Source organism: Poecile atricapillus, chromosome Z (assembly GCF_030490865.1).
Source record: "Poecile atricapillus isolate bPoeAtr1 chromosome Z, bPoeAtr1.hap1, whole genome shotgun sequence".
Lineage (NCBI taxonomy): Eukaryota > Metazoa > Chordata > Aves > Passeriformes > Paridae > Poecile > Poecile atricapillus.
Genome location: NC_081289.1, coordinates 71,982,855 through 71,987,887, shown reverse-complemented (window position 1 = coordinate 71,987,887; position 5,033 = coordinate 71,982,855). Strand labels below are relative to the sequence as shown.

General features: G+C 54.4%; 2 long non-coding RNA genes across 2 annotated transcripts; both read right to left on the bottom strand.

Moving 5' to 3' along the window:
* Window positions 1–499: 499 nt before the first annotated feature.
* LOC131592760 (uncharacterized) lies at window positions 500–1,668 on the bottom strand. Its single transcript, XR_009280700.1, has 3 exons — window positions 1,435–1,668; window positions 967–1,084; window positions 500–597 (listed from the first exon to the last, which is right to left on the bottom strand). It is a non-coding gene; the product is annotated as an uncharacterized LOC131592760 (long non-coding RNA).
* A 307-nt stretch (window positions 1,669–1,975) lies between these two features.
* LOC131592766 (uncharacterized) lies at window positions 1,976–3,903 on the bottom strand. The gene is made up of 3 exons (XR_009280706.1): window positions 3,826–3,903; window positions 3,165–3,285; window positions 1,976–2,088 (listed from the first exon to the last, which is right to left on the bottom strand). It is a non-coding gene; the product is annotated as an uncharacterized LOC131592766 (long non-coding RNA).
* Between the last annotated feature and the right edge of the window lie 1,130 nt (window positions 3,904–5,033).

Sequence of the window (5,033 nt, the reverse complement as noted above, 5' to 3'; positions counted from 1 at the left end):
ACATATTACTAAAAACAGACTGCCCACATAGAAATACAAAAATAGACTTTCCCTCTCTAAATAACAGTATACAAATAGTGATCATCACAACTGACAGAATTCTACAATTCTACTACTCCATATCATATCAATCCATATCCAATGTTAACATACAGATAAAAATATAAAAATTCACATATCTACCTATTCAAATACCAATATACCTATTTAAAGAGCAAAATAACTATAATTGTATCAATCAAAATATACACAACTGTATCTCCTAGGTATAAGGAGATAGAATTTAACACAACTATAGCAACATATATGTATACTTATATACACGTACAAAATTACAAACATGTATGTGTATATATCCATACATATGTACAAAGAATATATCCATAAATAGAAAAACATATATATAGAAATATTTCTATACAAATAGGAATATACATATATACATATATAAATAGCCACATAATTATCCCTCTTTATGCCTAAGTCCATTCTTCTTTAAACAGAGGGAACTCAGCTCCCCCATCTTCAAAGCCTCTCCCTCAGTCTCTTCCAACCGTGCAGAGCAGCTCTCCTGGACAAGGACAGCAGATGGGACATCTGGGAGGCAAAGGGAACACCGAGTCATTATTGGGACCTTTCCCTTGGCAGCACCTGCCCTTCCAGCAGGGAAGGGAAAACCTCAGAGCCTCCCCAGGAGGGCTGAAAGAACAAGCAGGCCGAGCGGGCCAGTGTGTGGCGAGCGCAGGCGCGGCGGGACTGTCCCGCAGCCCCCGGCAGCCCGGCACAGCTCCCGGGCCCTGCCGGCACAGCTGCCTTGCCCAAGGACAGCCCCTGTGCCGGCCGGGGCAGCAGTGCTGAGCAGCCCCAGCATGGGCAGAGGCTGCTCCTGCCCAGCCGGGCAGCGCCCACGGCTAAAGCCCACGCCACCCTCAGCACCGCGCGGCCTCACCGGCCCTGTGGCCTCACCCAGGCTCTCGGGGTGGCAGCAGCAGCAGCTCCCTGTTCGCTGCTCTTGCTCGTGGCCTTCAGCTTCTCCCTGCTGGCTCCTGGCAGTGTCTGGCTGGCCTCAAGGTCTTCAGGGCAGCTGTGGCAAAAGTGGAGGCTTTGGAATTGGTTCCAAGGCCTGGCAGAGCTGCAGTCCCTGACCCCTCTGTGCTCCCTGCTGGCCCCTCCATCCCCTCAGCCCCGCCGTCCTCTCGGCAAAACCCCAGCCCCCCCTTCAGTTTCTTCAGCCCCTCGCAGTCCTCTCACCCCTCTCAGTCCCTTCTGACCCGTTCTGTCCCCTCAGAGCCGGCACCCCCCTCTGCCTGTGCCACCTCCCTGTCACCTCAGTGCCACCATCGCACTCTGCTCCCCCACAGCCCTCAGTGCCCCCAGCAGCTCAAGGTCACCGTCCCTTCAGCGTCACCGCCTCCTCGGCCCCCTCAGTCTCACCGTCCTTCAGCAGCTCCTCAGGGGACAGTGCCTGGGGCCACCGGCAGCTCCCACCGCTCCAGGGACAGCTGGCGCTGGAACTGCTGCTCCACCGGGCCCGGCCCTAGCTCGGACCCAGCACAGGACGAGGGGACAGAGGGGGCGCAGGGGGAAAAACAAGAGGTGAAAAAGGCAGCCGAGGGGGGAAAGAGGTTAAAATGCAGCCTAAGGCTACACAAACAGAAACTTATCCCTCTGAACATCTATATTTCCCTTCAAATATACCTATATGCATTTATAAATAGAACTGTCTATATATGTATATATGTATATTAATTTTACTCTCGACATGTATAAATTTCAATCAGAAAATCTATAAATGCAATTTCATATAAAAAATATATTACATCTTTAATTATCTATATCTACACTTAACTAGACAGATCTCTAAATAGAGATCTTCTATAGAATCTATATTATATATAAATATATAAAATAATTCAATCTATAGAAACAGACCAGAATCTATAAACGTAACTATAAGCATTACTAAGTAGAACTACAGAAAGCTATAGATGTAAAACAGAGGGATTGTGCCTGCCTGATGGTCACAGGCCCTCCCTCTGTCTCTTCCTGCCGTGCAGGGCAGCCCTCCAGGAGACGTCTCTCAGGCATCTGGGAAGCAAAGGGAACACAGAGTCAATATTAGCCCCTGTGGGTGGGGCCCTGTTTCCCTTGGGCAGCCATTGTCCTATCAGGGACTGGAGAAGATGGTCTGAAAGGCAGACTCTCCCTTGGGAATTTGAAGCCTGCTCTTTCAAGAACAGGGATCCTTCCAAGTTTCCAAAACTGTGTGAAGCATTCAAGTATCTCAATTAAGTCTCGGTTCCCACAGTGCAAATGGCACGCACGAGAGCTTGAAACACAGGCGGTGCCAGCTGCCACAAAGAAGGCCGGACTTGTTTTTTTTCTCTGTGCTGACAGAAAGACCTCAGGCCTCACTGCAGTGGCTGAGGCTGAAGGGTGCTGTGAGCTGAATCATGAAGCAGCTCCATGATGTCAGATCTACAACCTGCCCTCTACAGTGAGCAGTAGATGCTCCAGCTTGACCATCAGCTCTGACAGGACAAGCTGGTAGGGAAAGAGCTCCCTAGAAGGCCTGCAGGCTGCACCAACTTGGCTGAGGATTGGATCCAAAGGGCTTCCTCTCTCCTCTTAGTCTCGCTGATCTGGGGTCCCTCAGGCTTTTTCTTGTGTTACTGGATTTGTCATTTTTCCATTAATTGGCCTCTGATGTTCTGCTCTCTTTGTTTTCCTTGTGTCTCAGGGCAGATACCAGCAAACTGGTACTACAGTCAGTGATTTGGACTTCTGCCCTCATTTTTCACTCTTTTTTCTCCCTGTTACTGCAAGAGGTGCTCAGCCTGGTTTCCCCTGTCACGCTGCAGAAAATTGATCCATGGACTTCAGCACAAAACTGGGACACCCAGCTTGGTGACACAGCTGCCACAAGGTCAGGTTTACTCCCAGCTCTCTTGTCATAGCACAGGACTCAGTGTCAGAGCCTCTGGAAAAGTGTGGAGGGCAGGGCTTGAGGAGCTTGTGCCAGTGCAGGACTCGAACTAAAGGCAGCAGGAAGCACCAAGCCTGCCGACAAGAACTCAACTCTCTTGATCTCCCTTCCTGCCAGGGACAGGCTCAAAGCAGCCATGGGCCAATGGGGCTCAAACCAATGTGGGCTCTCTCCTTACCAGGCTCCTCAGGCTCTGGGGAACTGTCACCGCAGTTCTCGGTGCCAGATGAAGCTTCCTCTGCTGCAGCCTCGTTCACGGGTTCCCCTCCTGAGGACTCGGAGGCAACATGAATATTCCCCTTGAATGAAAAGCAGAAAGAAAGAAACTCAAAGATCACTCAGTGTTTTCTTGGAATCACATCAGGGCTACAATAACCCTTCTCCACTCCCAAAGGGCAGGAAGCAGAGGCGGGGGGGGCGGAACACTCCCCACACGGTTCACATGATAAATCTTTTCAATTCAGGATTCCATGGCCAAGGCTAAGTGGAAGCTTTTACAAAATGACCTCTGAGGCAAAACGTGAACGCAGAAAACCAGAAGACACCAAATGAGGGCATGTGCCCTCATGCTCTGACCCTGGCTTACCCCACGAGCTGTAAGAAATCAGCCAGCAGAAAGCCAGGGGCTCTCCTTGTTGCCAACACAGCTGTCAGTAAGGGCAGAGCTCGTTCCCAGCACTGCCCAGGGCTGTGTGCTGCAAAGCCACACACAGAGCACACATTTGTGGCTGGGAGTCTCACCACCCCACCCAAGCGCTCAGGCAATCCATCACAAGGTGGTGCTTCTGAGCCACGGAGCTCTCGGTCCAGCCCCTTTTATTCCCATCCAGTGGGGTTACCTGAGCAGAGGGAGACTTCTCAGACAGGGATCTCCTGATCTCCCGAATCATTTTCTCCACAGCTAGGCCAAGATCCAGCAGTGGAGATTCCTCTTCCTTAAGTGCGCTCCCTGCTGAGGCCATTGATGCTGTTGCACAGACGGCACTGTCAGGTGGAGCACTGGAGGCTGACGTGCCTGGAGTGGCTGCAAGAATCCAAACACCTTGTGGTCAGGCTCCAGAAGGTGGCCTTGGGATGCAGAGCTCTACTGCTGCCTTGGATGCAACATCACAGGAAAACCAGGCAGAGAACCTTTTCGCCTTCTAGGACCCCCTTCCTAGCAGGCTTGACAATTTCTGTCTCAGAATGACACAGCATTGTGGGAAAACACTTCCAACCGCCACTTCTCATGACCTTTTGGAAAAGCAAGGCTAGAATTCTTTTCCTACCTGGTGGGTTGTAGGCTGGGGGCTGCTGCTCCCTGTGGAGCTGCTGGAAGCTGCAGGGCTGGCTCCTGACCACCTCCCGGTCGGCCAGAGGCAGCTGCTCCCCATAGAGCTCCCAGAAGTGGCTGGGGGGCCCCTCCCGGCCGAGAAACAGCGGCCGCTCCCCGTGGAGCCCGAGCAAGTCGCAGGGCGGGATTCGGAGCAGCTCCCGCTCGGCGGGCAGCGGCCGCTCGCCGTAGAGCTCCTGGAAACGGCTCGGCCCCTCACAGCGGGCCGGCCCCGGCTGGTCCCTGTGCAGCAGGTGGAAGCCGCAGGGCGGAGGCCGGGTGAGCAGCGGCCGCTCCTTGGGGCGCTGCTGGAAGCGGCCGGGCTGGGGCCTGCGCAGCTCCCGCCAGTCCGGCAGCGTCCGCTCCCTGTGCAGCAGGAGGAAACCACTGGGCAGGGGCCTGGGCGGCAGCGGCGGCCGCTCCTTGGGGAGCGCCTTGAAGCCACTGCGTCTCTCCCGCCCGTCCGGCAGCGGCCGCGCCCTCGGGAGCTGCCGGAAGCACCTGCGCCTGTCCCCGCCCGCCGCCGGCGGCTGCCTGTTGGCCGCGGTCCGGCGCTTGATGCCGCGCAGGAGCTCGGGGCAGTCGCGGCGAAAGCAGGGGTTTGTGTAGTGGAGCCAGGCCCCGGCACCACCCGGCGCAGCCGCGCCAGCCCGGCCCGGCACCTTGCGGAAACCGTAGCGGTAGAGCTGGCGGACGAAGCTGCGGAACTGAGTGGCTCTGAAGGTGTGCGGGGCT